Source organism: Rhinolophus hipposideros, assembly GCF_964194185.1.
Source record: "Rhinolophus hipposideros genome assembly, chromosome: 18".
Classification (NCBI taxonomy): Eukaryota; Metazoa; Chordata; class Mammalia; order Chiroptera; family Rhinolophidae; genus Rhinolophus; species Rhinolophus hipposideros.
In genome coordinates, this window is record NC_138064.1 from 13371942 (window position 1) to 13393281 (window position 21340).

The window sequence follows — 21340 nt, forward strand, 5'->3', positions numbered from 1 at the left end:
TAAAGAGAGTTATTGCCTTATTCTGAGATGGTTTTTGTGACCATTTTTAGTTCCGCCTGGTTTTTAGTCTCAAATGAAATGTGGATGGTGTCATTTTACAGGGCATATCCAATAATAGTGAAGAAGAAGAAGGATGGCCTTCAAATAAGGAGGCCAATGTTAGAAAAATTAACGTTGCAGCTATATAAGAATAAACAGAATAGAAACAACAGTTTATGTGGTCAAGGTACTCATTCAAAAGATCTGATAAAAAATTGTCTTTGAAAGGGTAGTGATCAAAAGATTTGAACCAAGCAAGGCATCCAAAGCATGGGTTATGTTTCATTCATGACAAGGGCATTTATGGCAGCCTGGCTCTTGAAAAGAGAACCCGACCTGAAAACAGGAGCTAGGCTCGTAGGCTCAGTGTGGCACTCTCTAGCTCTGGGCCATGGCTAAGCCAGAGGACTTAAATGCTGCTCTTCAAAGTGCATAGGTTGGTGTATCAGTAAGAGGACCACCCCCAGTTTCAGCTCTGCATATGCTATGAGCCTTCTAGCTCACCATCAGAAGCCCTCGGCCAAAAGGAACTCCTGCTCTCTAAAATTAGTTCAAGCCAAACGCCAACATGGTAGTTTTCAATCCTTGTTAATTTTAGGGTAGAGATTAGAAAGGTAAACCTTCAGGAAATAGAAGGAAGCAAATAAAATATGTATTTTTAAAGTGTTGATCCTGATCTATTTCTCAGAAAAGATAAATGATCGAGGGAACTGTGCATGAAGGAAAGAAATATGGAAATGTTAACATAACATTCAGGAATTTATCCTAAATGTTATTAAGTATTATTTTAAAAGTTCTTGAGTCTCAGTAAGAGCTTCAAAAATTTTACTCTTGTTTCTGGAACATTGTTACCATAACCTAGAAACTTGTAAAAGCTCTCTCTCTCTCTCCCTCTCTCTCTCTCTCTCTCTCTCTCTCTCTCTCTCTCTCTCTCTCTCTCTCTCTCTCTCTCGTTAAATCCAGGATTTGTGATTTCCAACAATGTAATACTAATGGATCCTCAAAAAAACACTAATTACCCAGTTTTTTTCCTAATTACAAAATGTAAGAACTCTTCAGTGAAAACATTAAACATGATGTCATTTTAAAGTGCCAGGGTTCTTCTTTAAAGCAATGCTACAAAATAGATAGCTTATTTAGTTTACAAATAGCAACACAAAAAGGTTCTTTAAGTCTGCTTAGCATATCTAAAAGTATTTCTTTCTCACACTTAAATAGTTGAGGCTATTGCCCCCCGGTTTATTACCTTGTCTCAACTGTATAATTTCTTCAAATAGGAGTCAGAGAAACAGCCCTAAATTTAAATTTTTAAACACTAATTTATAAAAGCATTGGTTGATTCCCATAATACAGCTGGTAGTCAAACTGGACAAGATAATGAATTGACTGAGATCATTGTTCCATCTTCATCCAAGAAAGCTGTCTCTAAAAAAAGATCTTAAATTGCTGTAGAAATCCAATTTGTAAGAAGCAAAAGAAGCATATAGATGGGAAACACCAGCATGATCACATTAATTTTGTGACTAACGGCAATGCTTTGAAGTGAAGAAGAAAAGATGACAAAAATAATGTCCACTCAAATACCCAATTTTAACCTAACAACACAACCAGGAAAAAACCCAACTACAAATACAAAGATCACATCTTGGGGATCCAACGAACATCACCCCACCACACACACAATAATTTTCAGCTTAATAAGAAGCAAGTTCCAATGCTAAGGGAATACTATAAAATGGTGTTGCATTGCTGCTAAAAAGCAAATTATACTAAGAAATCAGGAAACCAGGAAATGGACATCAGCACAAATGGCATGGAAAGCCCATGATCAATTGGTTTTGAATCTGCAGGTATGGGAAACAGACAAATAGTTATAATGAAAATCTTCAATGTACTGTAATTGAAAAGCTATATAGGAGAAGTCTCTCTGACAAACTACCATTCATTAAACCACTTAATGAAATAAAAACTGCAACATCACAGAGCTATCGAAGTAAAGGCACAGTTTCCACTATTTTGTGGGAATGTTCTCATAAACTGTCTGCTCATGTATAAACTATGTAAGATCACAACTGACAGCTAACTTACAGGCAAAATATGGATTTCAGCAATTTACATTCAGAAACAGTTGCCTTGAAGATACTAACAATTGAGCAAATGTGTTTGGGTAAAGTTAAAAAACAAAAATCGCTATGAATCAGTCAGGATTTAAAAATTAAAAAAAAAAGATTTATAAGTAATGCTACAAAGGAAAATGAGAAAATGTATAGGGAGACACAAGTGAGTTCTTTCATTGTTTTCTTCTTAAGTTATAAAACTAAAGTACTAACTAATATTCAATCAATAGCATCATTCAGGGGAATACACATATAGGTTTGGATGTGGAGAGTGGGTGTTTTGTTTGTTTTATTTTTAATTTTTAGGTTTCTTTTTAAAGAATCCCTTCCTTATTAAAATTTAATTATTTATTGAAGTAATTCTTAAAAGCTCATGGAATAAGGGAGTTCTTACCTGACACATTAACTCGCTTCGTAGCTCCCCCACATGCAGTTCTCATGCTCATAAACATTATTTTGCCCAGGAAATAATGGTCTTATTCACACACACACACACACACACCCTTCCACACAAAATGCTCCCAAGTCCAAGGAAACTGACAAAAGCAACATTAAAATTCAGTGCAAAATACGAATCCCATTTCTGAGTTCCACCTATGAAAAGACAAGACTGGCCTCATTTAAGCAACTGCAAAGCTCCCTGCTGCTTAATAAAGGTAATAAACATCATCTTACCATTATCTGTAGAATAAAGACAGCAACGTGTTGCTTCCTGCGGCCACCAAATCAAGTTTTTTCTTCCTTTCTTTCTAGCAACTTCTTTTTCACCAACAAGATTATGAAGAAAATAAATCTGAGTGTTTGCCTCAGTATTTCAGACCACAAGATTGTAAAACTAGCTCTTAGTTAAAAAAAGAACAGGTCTGGGATTTTGCAATCTCTTCTGCAACTCAGAGGTACCTCCTGGACTCCCTTACCTCTCTCCTCCCTCGTTCTCTACGTTTCTTTTAGTAATGAGACTAATTTTTCCAGTAGCCTCGAACTCCCTAGATTTAACTGACATGGAAAATGTGACTAAAAACTTGTAGAACTGTCTAGCCTCCAACCCTACACAGAATCAACTTTGTTGTAAGTGTTGAAGAACACCTCGCAAGCAGCTACTTGCTCGCTTTGAGTCCTGCACAGCACAACACAGAACACCAAATAACAGGGCGCCATCTAGTTAGCAAGTTGCATTCTCCGTTCTAGAAGGGGGGACACCTTCAAACCCTGGCAGTTAAGGACTTGTCAGGGTTCAGCTGCTCTAAAGGTCCAATTGTTTATTTAAATAAAAAAAAAATATCGCTACTGAGATAATCCACATCTAGTGGATATGGGAAAATTTAGGTTATAATGGCACTACAAACTTTTACATCTAACTTTGATTTACAAGATAAAAGCAAGTTTTAAATTAAAAGGGCTTTCTGTTAATAGAGCTTATTATTCTGAAGACGGGGAATGATTTTCTTCGAAAGTTGTCCCTGGGTGCATGCCTATTATCTTTGCTTTTCCCCTTCCACTAATGAGCATTTATCTAAAGAGCCAGTTAATCCTCTGATGTGTGCTTCTGGTCAGAGGTAACAGTTTGAATAAAACCACTAATCACTGATCACTAAATCACTGATCATTAATCACACTCTCCAGTGTCCGTGACCCGGGCCATTTTTTCCTTTAGGTCTATGCATCATAAACAAGAATTTTAACATTTTAGATGCGCATGTTTGTGCGGGGGGGAGGGGCAGTACTATTTCATCTCTAGATGTGAATAAATAATAAATACTGCCTCGAACTTGGGGAAGGATTGTCAATTAGATCCCAGACAGGAGTTTCACAAATGCTTACTCTGCAGCATGGCTTTCACTTTGAAGAAAGTAGGTCTGACTATAACAAAACATGTGTTCTTCAAGAAATCCCCACATCCTCAGAATATAAATTTTCCTTTATTTAGTTTTCAGCCCCTCCAAATCAGAGAGCGCCCAACTCCTCTGCCCACTCCATCCAAAACCCCACTAGTAACTTTTTTTTTATTTCTGCTGTGCACACACCTCCCGCTCCAAGAGTTTTTACTTTTATCCCTTAAACATGTCACACACTGGTGTTTTTATTTCGACTGCCAAATACGAAGTTCTGATTCAATTCATATAACGTGTGTATTTAACGTCCTCTTTAAATATAGAAACTTAAGGTTGAGGGAAAGAAAGTAACACACGCAGCAATTCATTGTACGGTATTTTGGGCTTAACGACTCACATTCCCTCACTTTGGAAATGAAACGTTTAATCTGGATCCTTTCAGCTAAATTGGATTTAGTCAGCATCCTCACTTCTTCCCTCGTCTGCTAAGCGGTTGGAGAAAGGCGCTGCGTAAAATTAAGTGCTATGTGTGCAGTGGGTGTGTTGTTTTCCTCCATCACCACAGGGACGTAGTATCATCATAACGTCTCTAAGCATTTCCTGAGATGCCTTTCTATCAGGGCTGAGTGTTTTCGCCCTGGAGAAGAGGGTCGCTGGGTGCCTTTCGTAAATAATAGAAAAGGGCAGATTGTGCGTGTGCTGATCAGGTACCGTGCTCCCCTCAGACACCAGAAGCTCTTACCCACACTCCAGGGACAGTGATAGCCCCAGGGAAAACAGTAAAAGGCGGAGGCGGGGCTAGAGTGATAACGGGGTGGGCGGGAGAGGGGGTGACGAAGGAGGGGTCCCGGAGGAGAGAGCACTACAGATGCCCACGATTGTCCAAGTATGTTGGGGCTGGGGGGGGGGGGGGAAGCAGAGTTGCTTTGTCAGCATTTCTAAGCCCCCGAACCCTTGAGTATCTGAAGCTGTTAATCACTCGCTGGCCTGCAGCATGACGTAATGGACCTGTATCCAGCCTTTATTCCTTGACACATGTCAGAGAGGGAGGGAAAAATAAAAATCAAACGCACTCTGCGGACACTGACAACAAACTATACAAGCAGCCCACTCCGGTTCCCGGCCTTGAACAAGCAGCACGTGGGGGCGGCAGCCGTTCAGGGAAAGTTAGGAAGGAGGGTGAACAACGTCTGGGGCTTTAGCTACCAGATAACACCCCCCCCCGCCCCCGCCCGGAAATAAATCGATGGCAAAGAAGAAGCTGGAGGCAGCTGCCAGGAGAAAACATCCCCTTGGTTCCTTCGCGCGTCTGGCCCCTCTAAGAACTTGGTGGAAAGTTTAAGCGGTTCCGTGGAGCAAGTGTCGTAGAGGAGGGGTCCTCCGCCGAGTCCTGGGAACCGCGGCCGCGCCGCCGCGGCAGAGGCCGGAGCTGTCAGTCGGGGCGGCGGCGGGGAAGAGGTAAGGATGCCGGCGAGCAGCGGACGGAGGCCGGGGGCGGCTGGCAGAGGGAGCGCGAGCAGAGCCCCGCCACGCTCAAGCCTTCGGTGCCCGGAGCGAACGCCCAGCGCCTCCGAGGGCGACGTCCCCGCCCCGGTGCGCGCCCACCCGCCGCGGCGGGCAGCCCTGCGGGAGAGGTGGCAGCCGCAGACTCGGCCCCCCCGCACGCCCTCCGGCCCCCCCGCTAGGTGACCACGCGTCCTCGCCGCGCCTGCTGGAAGTTTGCAAACTTTCTTCGGGGGTTCCCGCCGCATCACCGGGAAGTTGGGGACGCGGGCGGAGGTTCCTGGCTCGCCGTCTCCGCTGCCACCGCCGGTGCCACCGCTTGACCGCACTTCTGGAGGCTTCCGCGCCTTGTCAGGTCTCTGGAGGCAAACACACACCCCCGATTCATAACTGTTCCCCGCGCCAGGGAAGCACACGCGCGCTCCCACACACGCACGCACGCCGGGTGGACACAGCGCTCCCTCCACGTTAACATCCCTTCAGTCGCACGGCGCAGCGGCCACCGAGACGCGCTCCGGGACAGACACGGCGTGGGGTCTCTGGGGCGGCCTCGGGACACAGCAGAATTCCACGGTTCACCATTATCTGGGGCCGGACTTCCTTCTGGTCCGCCAAAGTGTTTACAAACACAGATCGCCCTCCAAAAAAAATGCATCGCATCTTCCCTACTCTCTTGCCCTGTGACCTGCCCACTGGACCGAGGAACCTCGCGGCTGCTGCCGAGAACCAACCCCTGCAAACAAGTACGCGCCCGAGATGGCTCCCTCGGCAAGTGCAACAAAAGTGGCTAAATGCAAAAGCCCCAGAAGTGGCCGAGCCGTATTTTTAGGAACTTACCAAACAAGTGTGGAGAAGGCAAGAGCGAAGCCCGGGTGAAGGGACCACGTTGGACTGAGCAAAGATTACAATACATTCTATTTAGAGTGCATTACATCACCCCCCCGGTGACGTCACGTGGGATTCCTGAACTTCTAAATCATTGCGGTCCGCGGGGGAGAGAGGGAGGGGCGGGGCCGGCGCGCCAAGGGGGCGGGCCCCGCCCCAGCCCCGCCCCAGCCCCGCCCCAGCCCCGCCCCACCAGCGGAACCTGGTGCACCCACCCCGGAGCGGCGGCGGCGGCGACGACCGCGCAAGCAACAGCTTGCAGAGCCCAGCGCCGTGTGACACGGCTCCCTGACATTAGTGGTGTGAGTCAGCTTGGAAACAATCCTCAGGGTTTCAGACAGGACCACGGAGGGAGGAGGCACAGACACGGGTTCTCCTGCGAGGAGGGCCTGGGAGCATTAGAAAGGTGTGGCCAGGGGGGTTAGGGGAGAGGTGGGCAGGGGGTCCTGAAGGGTGCGGGAAGAGACTTTCTACCAACAGAAATGAAGGACGCTACTCCCCTCCCCCAACAGCAGATGTCCAGCTCCTTTTTGCCTGCGACAACAGTCGTGACCTCATTACAGTGTTCCCTGCCCTGCATCCTGCTTTCTCAGGGCGCGCACACAACCCTCCTTTTAACCGCCCCCACCCCACCTCACCTGCAGGGAATAACTTTAGTGTGCACACTCACGTGAAATACACAAACCCCACCCTTTCCAAGACCCCCGCTTCGTGCTTCTGAGAAGCTGGAGGGAGAGTTGCTCCTGGAGGCGAAAGGTGAATCACTGCCAGAGCCAAGTGACGAGCCTGATTTAGACTCAGCGTCAGAGCCGGAAGGGCCCTTGGCGATTCCCTCCAGAGCCTCGTCTGTAACTTGCCCAAGCTCACAGGCTGGCAAGCAGCAGAGCCAGAGCCAGAATTCAGGATCCCGGCGCCTGGTCTGCGGTATCTTCTTGACAACTTCCTGAGAGGAGCCTGGCATTTTCGGCGTTGGCCAGTCAACCATCACCATCTCCAGCTTAATTCCCATTCAGATGTTCTCCCTATGAGGCGGACTCAAAGGGAAGGCATAGCCGAAATTCCAGCCGATTTTACGCGACCGCTGTCATCCTCGCAGCAGCTCATCCTTTACAAAGCACTCACACCCACGTGAACTCTTGATTCTCACCAGCCAACACAAGAAGTATGGCAGGTGTTAAAGTTACCCCCATTTTACAGGTGAAGGAAGACAGACTCCAGAATGTGAGGGGGCTGGCCTGAAGTCACTTGAGCAATTGGTGGCACTGGCATCACCCCAACCCCTGTTTTTAAAACCCAGATCCCAACGAGGCTACTTTCTAGAACCAGGAGTGAGCATTCGCTTCTCCCGGGTTACTGGTGGTCACAACCTCTGCTAAGGATGTGTTGGCTGGGAGTAAGAGGTTTGCTTAGAAACAGTTTAGCCCCCATTAACAAACAATAATTATTCCTGACATTTATGTAGTAGATGACATTTATATAGCACCCCTCATCCCAATGCATCATAACCATGACTGTGCGGTTTGCCAGAGAATCATGACTGGACTGGCTTGAAACTGCAATGCTTTGCCTGGATTGTCACATACTTCTGAGCTGGTTTGACATACTGAATGGAAGAGCTTTGCATTTCCTTTCTGTTTTGAAGTGTTCAAACAACTCCCTCCCCTTCAGTGTTCCTTGAGACCATAGGGACTGAAGACTTGTCATTTCTTACAGCCCTATTCAAGGTTCATCACTGAGTTTTCTGTTTGTTCTTTTCCACATGTAGCCCTGAAGGAACCTGCAAAAGAAGGGCTCCAGTCCTAACTTGAATCTTAACCAATAAAACTTTAAATATGACAGCTCAATTACCTGGATTTATGGAAGGAAGCAAAAGCCCTACTCAGGATAGCCTCCTTGCCCACATTCCCTCTCGATTGCCAGGACAGCCTTTTCCACCTGAAGGAGGTATCTACCTCCTTCTCCCCCAAAGAAAAAGTATGAGCCAGAGGAGGAACAAATGAAGCAGAAAAGGGATACAGCTCAGCACATCAGAGCTCACTCTGAGAGCTTATCTTTTTTTCCAGCTGACAGGTGGGACCAAACGAATGGAATAGAGAATTGAATAAGCAATGCCAAGGTGATAATCAAAATATTTAAAAGCCTGTAAATAGTCAATCAACATGTAAATTTAAAACATTGAATCTCCAATATTCTCTAAACAGAAGCATATACATGTGAGGTGTGTTTTTTTTTTTTTTTTTAAGATTTTATTGGGGAAGGGAAACAGGACTTTATTGGGGAACAGTGTGTACTTCCAGGAATTTTTTCCAAGTCAAGTTGTCCTTTCAATCTTAGTTGTGGAGGGCGCAGCTCAGCTCCAGGTCCAGTTGCTGTTTCTAGTTGCAGGGGGCAGCCCACCACCCTTGGGGGCCTCAAGGAGTTGAACTGGCAACCTTGTGGTTGAGAGCCCACTGGTGGGAATTGAACCAGCAGACTTTGGAGTTAGGAGCATGGAGCTCTAACCGCCTGAGCCACCAGGCCGGTTCCTACATATGAGTTTTAATGCAAGTAGTTTATCAGTTTCTAATACTATCCAGATCATTTGTTGAGCTTTAAAAATAATTGCTGACCTTTTGTTTGGCATGCTGTCACTAAGTAAACAATGCCTCTTTCTGAGCCATGATTGACATAGAAATACACATGGAACTTTTCCAATGATGTCCCCAATTACTCGATAATCATTAGGTTACTTGGAGTCCCAATAGGTAGATAATTTCTCTTAACATCAGTAATATTGTTTAAGGTTGCTGACTCCTTGCTCAGCTTCTACTGAACTGACAGCAACTTCTCTCAGAATGTTTCTAGCCATTGTATTATAGACAGTTTGTTATATATTCCAGATCTCTGTTACCAACTAAGTCACACACACACACACACACACACAGACACACACACTTTTTTTTTTATAATGTAACTTGAGAAGAAAGGTAGTGTTCCGCAGTGTGGACTCTAATGGCACGCTGCGTGAATTCGAATTGTGGCCATGGGTCTCAGTCTCCTCATCTATGTAATGGGGATGATGGTGATAATTATAGTAACTCAAATGAGTAAAGAACTGTGCTTGGCACAGGATAAATATTATGTAAGCACCTGCCTGCATTTTTATTAACGAGAGTAATGTGGCTAATGCCATGATAGGAGGGCATTCAGTGATTTTTAGCAAATTTGACCAAATAAATGAAAAGGGACACTGTTTCCCCATACTCTCCTGGGCCAACACTAATTCCTGCATGCATCATCTGTACCAAGCAAGTTCTCATCTGTCAAACCATGCCCACACAGCCCTGAGGTTTGTGGACTTGAACTCCTGCATGCCTCGTGCTCACCCAGGCTCTTCCAGGATCTCTCAGAGCCAAAGTCCCATGGAAGCTGCAGTCCTCAGAAGCAGCCATGCTAGAGAATCTCTAGGGGTACCACAACTGGTGGTGGCCATAACCTGAGGCATTTGACTACTGAGGTACCAGCACCACCTCCAGAAACGCCATTTCTCCCACTAGGATTCTACTCATTAAGGCCTGGGGGACCTGTAAAGACAGGGACACTTACACTAGAATCAAGTTAAACTGTTGAGGTACCACCCACCCAGGATCCTCCCCACACCCTTCCACAGGGTAGGGTAGGGTCACAAGTAGGGCACAAGCCCACCCACATAGCAAGACACTGGTTGAACCTATGAGGGGCTGACTGGCACCTACACTGACCAATGAGAATAGATGACACCCCCTGCTAGACCAGGGGTTAATCCTTTAGTTGCTAGATCATGGGGCAGTGCCAGGGAGAGGCCTGGGCAGCTGGGCCAATGGATAGAGGTAAGAGCAATGGGTATTTGCTAACCGCATTGGAAGAATTTTAATATTTTAACACATTTACAGCCTTACTAGTGGTTACCTAGTGAATATCAAGCCTGAGTAGAACCATCCCAAACTGCCCTCAGATGAGGAGAAATCCTTTATCTCTTCCTTTGGATTTAGTAATTTCTCCAACATTCAACAAAGGGTGGTAGGTCTGCCCCATACCGGGGAGAAAAAAAAGAAAAGGTCTTCTTCCATGTTCCTAGGCTCCCACAGAAGTTCTCAAACTCAGCAGCATAAGATGCACTTGGGCAACTTGTTAAAGGCAATTTCTTGGGTCAGACTTCCCTGGGGATTTCAATTCAAAGGTCTGGCATTGGGTCCAGGATTCTGCATTTGTCCGGGGACCCCATTTTGAGTGAGCCTGGCTTAATGAATTTATAGATGGGCCCAGGAGGAAGCTGGGGAGAGAACAGGAATAGTCTGCTGCCTGCAACTCTACATAAATATACATATATATGCACCGTGTTTCCCCCAAAATAAGACCTAACGGCATGACCTAAGCATGATTTTTCAGGATGACATCCCCTGAACATAAGCCCTAATGCGTCTTTTGCAGCAAACCTTAATATGAGACTGGGTCTTATACTGTATTTCCCCAAAAATAAGACCAGGTCTTATATTATTTCTTGCTCCAAAAGATGCATTAGAGTGTATTTTCAGGGAATGTCTTATTTTTTCATGTACAACAATCTGCATTTATTTAAATACAGTCATGTCATCTTCTTCTGAAACATCGTCATAATGTACTAAATGCGTCCATCTGGCTGATGATCTTACCTGGGGCTTATTTTCTGGGTAGGTCTTAGTTTTGGGGAAACACAAGTGCGCTCTCTCTCTCTCTCTCTCTCTCTCTCTCTCTCTCTATATATATATATATATATATATATATATATATATATATATGTATGTATGTATGTATGTATATGTATAGATATAGACATATAGATATAGATAGATATAGATATAGACAGATATACATATGACCCCAAGCTCTTGTGCTTAAGATCAATCCTCTCGCTGCTTCCCATAAAGACACAGATACTCCTAGAGGAGGCTTCTCCCAGTTCCTTCTACATACACTACTCAGAGGGACTTTTTCCCCTTTAGTTTTTCATTCAAGGCTTGTCTTAACTGAGTTACCAGTGGTAATGGGAAGGGTGCCACCAGGTTTGTAGTTAAACCCCTAGCTCTGGCCCCACTGGGAAGTTTCTATCTCTTCTAAGGTGGATTTTCACCAGGTTTCTTCACTATCTTATTTGAAGGGATAAAGATTTTCAAATAAATGGAACTGCAAAAGGCAGCCAAACACAGCAACAACCACAACATGTCTAGCTAACACTCCTTGAGCATTTATTCTGTGCCACGCCTTGAGCTAAGAGTTTTACAGGTATTCTTTCACTTACTCCTCATAATAACCCTATGAGATGGTTGGAACCATTCTCATTTTGCAATGAGGAGATCGACTCCTAGAGCGGTAACTTGCCCAGGATTGCACAGCAGGAGCATGGCCAAGGGGCCCCACCCAGATCACTGGTGCCAGTACCAGTGCCTAGCGGAAGCCTGATGGGACATGGAGCATTCACGTGAGCAGAGGCTATTCACGTAGCATGTCCACTGTGTGGACTTGCATGCAGCACCCATGATGCCTCCTGAGCCCAAATTTCTGGTGGACCCATGATGCGTGGGCGTTAGGTAAGACTCAAAAAGAGTAGGAGGTAAGTTTGTTTCATGACTGAGTGGGACGGGGGTGAGGCCGTCGCTGACAGCCCTGAGAGGCCAGGCTTTCCTTTGAAACCAGAACTTTCTTAGCATGAAGAAGAAAAGCAATGGCGTTCTAAGAAATACAAACGACCAAGGAACCCTACCTTAGGCGGGTTACGTCCCCACGTTGGGTAACCAACTAAAAATGATGGCATAGAAGAAAAGGAAAAGATAGGGCAGCCCTTCCTTCCTTTTCCTTTCAGTCTTTCCTTACTCATGAGGAAACAGAAGGCAGACTGTCAATAGAATGGGCGCGCACAGGGAGTAGTGAAATACACACAGCTGAGTTCATGTTTCGCAGTGTTTCCACTGCTCTGGTAAGAACAAAACACACAAGCACATATGAGCCATGAAACAGAGGTCTAACAGGTTATGTGAATTCAGTGACTCCACACACAAGTTGACTTATATTTATATTGAAAACTAGCATTGCACAGTATGAAGGTGAATGGTAAAATGAATTAATAATTTAATATTTTAATTTTTTTGTTACTTAGAATAACATTAAATAGCAAATTTAAAACACCATGACAAATCAAGAGATTGACTACGGAAGAGAGGAAGAATCTTTCTATGTAATATCTTTAATGGCACTTTTCCCCCTGCCTTTTCAACAAGGGGCCTTGCATTTCCATTTAGCACTGGGTCCAAGGACTGTGTAGCCAGCCCTAACTGCAGACAAATGATTGATGCGATCCAACATGTCCCCAGACCCACGCTCACCACGATGAGAGTAAAGGCAAGCAGAGCAGGAGGTCTAACAGCCTCAGCTTTGTCACTTACTAGGTATGTGACCATGGCCCGTTTTTTAACCTCCCTGAACTTCAGATTCTTCATCTGTAAAATGGAGTTAATATTAGTATCTATCTCCCAGGATGTTGCAAGTATTCAATGGGTTAATATATGTAACGTGCTGAAAACAATGCCTGGTACATAATAATTACTGGGGGGAAATGTTAGATACTGTTATGCCTTACAAGGTTTGGGAGATAATATAATGAAATAATCCATGTCAAGTGTTTAACGCTACATGTGGCATTTAGAATGTGCTCGGTAAGTGTTCACTGCATAAAATTGCATGTAAGATGGAATATTCAAGTACTATTGTTTCCAGTGGAGGAAAAATCCAATTAGTCCTCAAATTAAGCGCCTTTGTATAAGCCACTTATATTTAGAGGAGAAGATACAGTTAGATTAACAAATCTATTCTGGCTTTGTGGACAACACAGCAATTTCGTAAGAGCTGATGTTCTAATCAAAACCATCTCAATTTCCTCTTCCAGTCTTGAGATACAGATGCATTTTTACACCAACTGTTGTGTAACTATTAACTGTTGTGTGGTTTAGATTTTCTAAAATCACTTCTTAAAATCCTAACAAGTATAGCTCGAAAATGCCATGCTCTGGCATTGGAGGTTGGGGTGGGGGAGGGGCAAGTACACGTCAACTCTGAAATATTGTTTAACAAGGGACAGCCTGGTCACTTGGCTCAAGCCTGGTAGACCTCCTCTGGAAGACCATCAGTTGCTGATGGCTTGACTTTTTCCAACAGGGAATTACTGCATTCACCACCTTATAAAATTTAATGTTTTCTCTTGAACCTGGCTGAAAATCAAAAGCTTCACCTATCCCAAAGAGTATTAACGTGCTAACATCCATATCGAAGTAATACTTATCTTAATGTGTTTTGTTCTTTTTTTGAAAGACAGACTTGATTAAACAAAACACTCCTCTTTTTTCTTTTTTCTTTTTTCCTGCCCTGGGATTAAGTGAAAGAGATTGACACCTGCTCTAAATAACGACCCAGAATAATAGTGCTGTGTCAGCACATTCCAAAAATTTTCGTCATTTCCTTAAGATCAATGGTAAGTGGAAAGTAACGGTTTTACAATAATTAGGAGTGTTTTATATATAGGGAAGGTTCATTTAGACTAAAACATTATTGATATCACATAAATTAATATTGAACGTGGCCTCACATGAACTGGTATTTCACATACCACCTCTTTTTATATCATCGTTAACCACATGTTTAACTCATGTACTGCTGACGTGGAAGGTTATTCTCATCTCTTTAGGGGCACTGATAAGTACCTTATTTAAATGATGCTTGAGAACTTCAGTAGCTTTTAAACCTAATTGATCAGCGATTCCTCCTCATCCTTACATGACACAGAATATTTAAAACCTGGAAAGTTCCTCTCAACCTCATTTGAATCATGAACGTCACCTACTGAGGGAATCAGAGAATATAAAGCTTTCCCATCCTCCTCTCTTCTCCCCTACCCTGGTTTAAAATATTCTGTCTATACCGTAGCTTTCACAACAGAGCCCCCTTACTTGACACTTAAAGAGAAGGCAGTACAAACAGTACAGTGAAACATTGTCCTGTTTAGAAACACCATCTATTTTCAGGACTACTGTGGCTATTTAATACTATGCCAAAGTCTGAGGCGAAGGGAAGAAGACTACAATTGGTGAGCACCACCTCTGGTTCAATCCCATTACATCTTTTATCTCCTTTAATCCTGACAACTCTGGGTATTACCCAGAAAGATGTTATTACCCTTGTTTCATTGATAGGAGTATTGAAGCTTAGAGAGGCTAAGTAATTTGACCAAGGTCACACAGCTAATAAGTAAGGCAGCTGGATTTCCGATTTAAAACCTCGTTCTGACTCTAGAATCCCCATTGTTCATCACATCCTGCGGTAGCCTTTATTTCAAGATACTCCATCTCTCTTTTCACCCTCCTGCATAAGGTAATTTTGTTTTATTGAGCAATCCGCCTATATACATATATATGTGCAAAGGTTCAAAGCTGCCATGCCTCTCAGCAATCTATCTGTTGGAAGTTGCATGCCTTTCATAGGCTGAGTCCTGTGCTTATGGAGGGGAGCACAGACCTGTTTGAGGAAGAACAGAGGACCTGCATAGCAAGATCCTGCCCATCATGGGTAATCCAGGCATATCACAGCCCTGTTTGTGTTGGGAGGACTGTGGTTTCAAGAGCCAGCATCTGCCCTAAGCACTTATTATGAGAATGAGCTGCTGAGCGTGGCTTTGACCTTGGCCCCAGGGAGAAGACAAATCAGCAAAGGCAGAGAAGGCACACGAAGCTGATGTGGAGGCCAGAGGGACACTCAAAACACTGACTGCATTTGTCGGGGGACAACCAATGCAAAAACAACTAAGATTGCTGGAACCCTATTTATTTCTTTCATTGCAATAGTCGCTCACCCATTTTCCTTTTATGGATGCAGATCTGGGGATGCTATGTAAAAATTACTAGGTTTAATGTTGAGTAACACCTTGAGAAATACAAGGGCCTGCTCTTCCTCCCCAAAGCCAAAGAAGCCCCTGTGGTCTCTCTTTCCTTTGTTTTAACGGAAATGTTTGTATCGTTTCTACAAATTCAAATTACAAAAGCTAATACATGCTTGTAAAAATCTCAAGTAACACAGAAGTGTTTAAAATAGAAAGTCAATTTCTCTCTATCATCCCATCCAGAGATAACCACTAGTAAGTAGGATGAATACCCTTCCAGAAATTATATAAACATAAATTGCATGAATGTGATCAAACTACATATTCCGTTCTCAGACTGCCTTTTCCCACTTTACAATTTATGGTGGACATCTGTCCAGGGGGATACTACAATATGGCATCATCCTTTTTCGTGGCTATATAAGATTCCACTGTTTGGATTAAGTTCATCGATTCACTATGAATGGATATTCATGTAGTCTCCATTGCAGTTATAATCAGTGCTACACTGGACATCTATTCATGTACTTGTACCTGTATATGTGACTACTTTTCATAGAAATGGTATTGCAGGTTCCCAGGCTATGCACGTTTTAAGTGTCATTACAGATGGCTTGATAGCTCTCCAGAAATGGCAGCATCAGTTGACTGTCCAGCCTACAGTGAGTGACAATGCCCCCATCCCCACACCCTTATCAATAGGGGGCATCTTTTAAGAGAAATTAAAGATTTACATGAGATACCAAACAAATGAAAGGCTGTCTTATAAGCAAAACTGAAATTGGTGGCTTCTACAGAGAATCCTACACACAGAGAACTAGATAGCAACTGCAAGCAATTTTAACAACAGAATTCACACTCAAATCATTGTAACAACAGTGAACCTTAATTATTATGAATGAATGAATGAAAGTCTGTCCCACATATCTCATTCAATTAGGATAACCCTGCGAAGCTATTTTCATTATTACCATCCTCTTCCATTATACAGAGGAAGAAACTGAATTAGAGAAAGGTGCCCTACCTTGTTTATATGGCTGGTAAGATGGGGATTCTGTTTTTCATCTTTGTGTGTGTGTGTGTGTGTGTGTGTGTGTGTGTGTGTGTGTGTGTGTGTGTGGTAACTATGCATAACATGCAATTTACCTTTTTAGCTATTTTTAAGTGTGTAATTTGCTGGCATTAAGTACATTCACTCTGTTGTGTAATGATCAACACTATTTATGTCCAGAAGTTTTTCATCTTCCTAAACGGAAACTCTGTACCCACTAAACAATAACTCCTCATTTCCTCTCCCTCTGGAACTGGGATTTGAACTCGTGAAACCTGAGGTTAAAGCCCAAGGGCTAAAATACCAGGGTCTACTGCTTTGAATGGTTCCATCATTTTCTCCTTCATTGCGCATTTGAATTCAACTCAGATTTTACTGTCTTCTTTCTGTGAGCAACGCCTTGTGTGATAAAGGAATAGCGGCCATAGACTATGTCCAGAAGAATGGGAAGCTTTGTGTTAAAGGTGGGATTTTCAGGGCACAAGTCAAGCCTTAGCACTGCTGATTTACCCTTACTGACCATGCCTGTGGTAGTTCCAATTGCTAAACACGAAGGCCAGGGTTTATGTTAGGCTGATGAATCAGTGAGAGAGACAGAGAGAGAGAGAGAGAGAGAGAGAGAGAGAGAGAGAGAGAGACAGAGACAGAGAGACAGAGAGACAGAGAGACAGAGACAGAGAGAGACAGAGAGAGACACAGAGAGAGAAACCATTTCCATCCTGATTCACTAACCCAAATAAACTGACAAAGGGGCAGCTGTGGCACGAGTAGATCTCCTCAATGTAAATCCTGAATATCCCACAATCTGGAATGAGAGGGAGACGCTGTATCCTCCAGAGACCCGCTCCAATCCAAGAGACCTAGACAGATGGGATCCTTACGTCTCCTTATATTTTAATGTTGGCCTCACCCTATCCTAAATTTTGCTTCCCCAAATAGATCCTTCTCAGAATACAGCTGCCATCACTCATTCCATTGTCAAGGGGAGAATGCCTGCCTTTTTAGAGAGGAATCCCACTCTGTAAATCAGCCACCAGGCAGTTTATCCCACTGACGGATGTCACACATCCACACATATGGCCCCTAAACCAAAGATATGGATTTTTTGCCAATCCACATGTTGGATTTTTTGTTCCTTTGTATTTTCAACTTATTACACTGCTGTTTTAGAATAAATTCTTCTTGGGAAATCATTTTCCATATATCATTTAATCCTGCAATCGAGGCACTGCCCTGAGAAAGAAAACACTTCAAGAAAATGTCTGTAAGGATGGCCAGGTGGCTCAGTTGGTTAGAGTGTGAGCTCTTAACAACAAGGTTGCCAGTTCAATTCCCACATGGGGTGGTGGGCTGTGCCCCCTACTACTAAAGATTGAAAACAGCAACTGGACTTGGAGCTGAGCTGCGCTCTCCACAACTAGACTGAAGGACAACAACTTAGAGCTGATGGGCCCTAGAGAAACACACTGTTCCCCAATATTCCCCAATTAAAAAAAAAAAAGAAAGAAAGAAATGTCTGTATGTCTTTGTGGCACTTAAAATGTATTACAAAGTAATCTGTCTTCATAAAAATGTATTACAAAGTAATCTGTCTTCAGATTTTTTCTTTCTCTTACATTCACAGACCAGTGAAATGAATAAAGGTGAAATAATCCAGAATATAAAGAAGAAGAGGAGAAGGGGAAAAGAGACAAATACAGACTGAGACAAAGCAGAAGAATACAGAAGAATGAATGCCTTCATTCTTACAGTGTTACCTGGTATTCCTGGACTTGCCAGAAAGAAGAAGAAATAATAGCATCCAAGAGTTAGGGTTATGTTTTAATTAAAAAAAAAATGCAATTGAAATGATTAAACTAAGTAAAACAGACACAGGAAACAGAGAAAAAATATATTTCCTGTGCACTAAGCCTCTGATCCCATTAAATACTTAAATAATATCTTCCTGACATTGTGACTGTAGAAATAACATGTTACTTTCATACTTATGACATCAAGAGATTATGTTACTAGTTTACGAAAAAATATGTTTAATTTGCCATTTTTAAATGACACTGATATAGATTAGTATATATTATGGAATTAGATACATATGCTATACCAGCTAGTTTTATATTTTATTATAAACATCCGCAACAGGTGCAAAAATACCACCTAAAATAAAAGATAATGTAACTTATGGCAATAAAAGCATATCTGCCTTACATCCAAAAAGAAGAGAAAGTGTCTGTATATTCCCATCATCCCACATTTTTCTTTCTAGAGCTTTATCTGACTCTTTCTTGGGCACGGTGCCATGTATCTATAAGCCTTTGTATCTTATGATTAAAAGAAAATAAGTGTAGAATCATGTTGGCTACAGTCTGCTGCCAAAAGCCCATGTCTATAATCCATCTTTAAAATGTGACAGTGTATAGCTAAAAAGAAAGAAAAATCTCAGTCGTCATGCTCATTTGCAAATGTTTCAGGGGCTAGAGATTGTTTGGCAATCCTGCTGTTTCTAAGGTTATATGTGGAATAACCAGTTTATTGAGCTGAGACTGCTTTGTACCTACATTGCACTTCTGACTTAGATCTTTATTTTCTGCGGTTGGCATCGATTTGTGCTCTGTGGCAAGGGAATGGCATACATTCAGCAAGCCCAAATTCCAGAGTTCCAGCCCACCCCTCCTTTGCCCTGGCCAATCTGATTTCTGAGGAATTTGCCTAGAGTTGGTACAAGGGGAAAAAAAAGGAATAGGAACTCCTTGCCCTACTCTGCACACCATTTTATAAAATACCTCCTTTGGCTTGACATTCTTGGCCCCAGGAAGAGAAAGGGGTTTGTGCCTTTATTGAAAGGAAGGTCTGTTAGGATGCTCTCTGTAATTGGATCACATCCCACTGCCTTTCGTACACAATGTAGATCAACCTGTTACAACCTGGAGGGTAGTGCAGGTTAGATATTTGCTACCCAACGGAGCCAATTAGGAAAAGAAAACGGTGGGGAGAATCTGGATTAAAACCGACTTTGCCCTGACATGCACCAAGTCTATAACATAAAGGAAAATTGAAAACAGAAACATCAAGAAGATCAGTGAGAAGGCAGGGCCTCTCTTTCTTCCTTTACTTTTTCCTAACAAAGGTTCATCTTCATCTACTCTAAATCATGTCACTGGAATGAAGACTATATAAAAGGGAAGTTCATACTGCAAAACCAGTGTGGAGAGAAACTGCCCTTGACCACTAATGGAAATGGCCATATCCTGCTCTGGAATGGATTCATTCCTCTTGAGAGTAGGTGAGTACCCCAAGTGAGTTGAATCTTGGAATCGGATATTATGATGCGAACCACAGACGTCATTGAAAAGAGTTCATGTTTTTCTTCCAGGAGAAGAGCCTAATATCAGCCCTTTTCCGAGGAAAATTTAGACGGTGTTCTCAGATACATAGTCAATTTCATCTAAAAACCTTCAAATAGTTTCCTCCTAAAATCCCCCAGCGAAGTAACTGCAGTCTTTTCTCCTTCGGGGAAGAGAGATAAGCTGTATCATTTCAAAAAAAGGAAGAAAACTTTGATGAACATTTCCAAATATATAAAGTCACTCCAATTCAAAGAAGGCATAAAACCAATAGGTGTGCTAAAGTAAAACAGGAAAGTATGATAATTCTTTTATTCTTCCTCTAGACAAAGTCAATAAAAATGCAAGGGTTAGAAGCTGACTTTCCAAACAGGTTTCTTTTCAGGACAAAGTTTTGAGCAACTTTGCTCTATCCTTGCTGAAACCAAAACAAACCTGAATACTCAACAGGCCTGGTGGGTCACTGAATTAGTGCATATATCGTCAAATGTGGGTGAAGTTTGTGCCGGATATCAAAAGACGGGGAACTCTCTCTTAATATGAATAATATGGGGGGTGGGGGAAGCAAAGCCTTCTTAAGAACACTTGACTCTACAGGACTATGTTACTTATCTCAAGGGCTAATTTATCTGAATTTAATATACAAGCTACTCCAGCTTTCTTTTGGTGAGTGTTAACATGGTATATCTCTCTTCATCCCTTTACTTTAAATCTGTATGTGCTTATCTATATTAATATTTACATTTGGTTTCTTATAGACCACATATAGTTGGATCTTCTTTCTTTTATCCACAGTCTCTCTTTTAATTGGTGTATTTAGACCATTCACATTTAAAGTGATTATTGATGTAGTTGGAATTCTATCTGCCATATCTGTTTGCCCTTGTTCTTTGTTTCTGTTTTAGTCTTCCACACTTTTCCTGCCTTCTCTGCTTTTGATTGATCATTTTATGTGATTCCATTTTCTCTTTTCTCTTAACATATTAATTATACTTCATTTTTAAAAAAGCATTAGTGGTTTCCCTAGAATTTGCAACGTGCATTTACATTTTCATCCAAATTCCCTCTAACACTATACCATTTCACAATTGTCCAAGTACCTTTTAACAGAGAATTCCCAACTCTTCCCTCCAATTTCTATAACTTTGCTCTCCTCTCTCTTAAACATAAGCCATAATTATTCAATATACAATTAACCAATACATTTTGAACAAAACTGTTTTCTGTCAGATGGTTGTTGATATTCAATTGTGAGGATGGGATTGATGACTTCCGAGCTCTATACATATTAGATGGGAAGCCAAGAAGTTGACCTTAGTTTACATCACAGTGAGACTAGGAGAGGACAGAGAAAGGGTAATTAAGATCTAGTAGAAACAATAATGAGACCAGAATCCATCATCAATCATCAGAATATCAAAGTAACCAAGAAAAGTTGAAACAAGTGGGGGGATGGGTGGAAATGGAGCAGAGAGAAGGGATAGGAGAAGAGATATTTGAAATCTAAAGCTTTAAGCTTGTTGCTTTCTTTATGAAATGTAGAATCAAAACAAGGTTTCTGAAAGTCAGACCCAATACAAATATTTGTTGTTTCTTGGCTAAAAAGCATCACTGTTTTGTGGGTTGAGAAATTTGCTATGCTTAAAAGGACA

At 42.5% G+C, this 21340-nt stretch overlaps 1 protein-coding gene across 1 annotated transcript in view; it reads right to left on the reverse strand.

Moving 5' to 3' along the window:
• Positions 1-6378, reverse strand: part of CREB5 (cAMP responsive element binding protein 5) — a 381389-nt gene extending 375011 nt beyond the window's left edge. Inside the window, exon 1 of the mRNA XM_081079476.1 lies at positions 6329-6378. The gene's annotated coding sequence lies outside the window, so the exon portion shown is untranslated. The remainder of the gene's footprint in view (positions 1-6328) is intronic.
• Positions 6379-21340: the final 14962 nt, after the last annotated feature.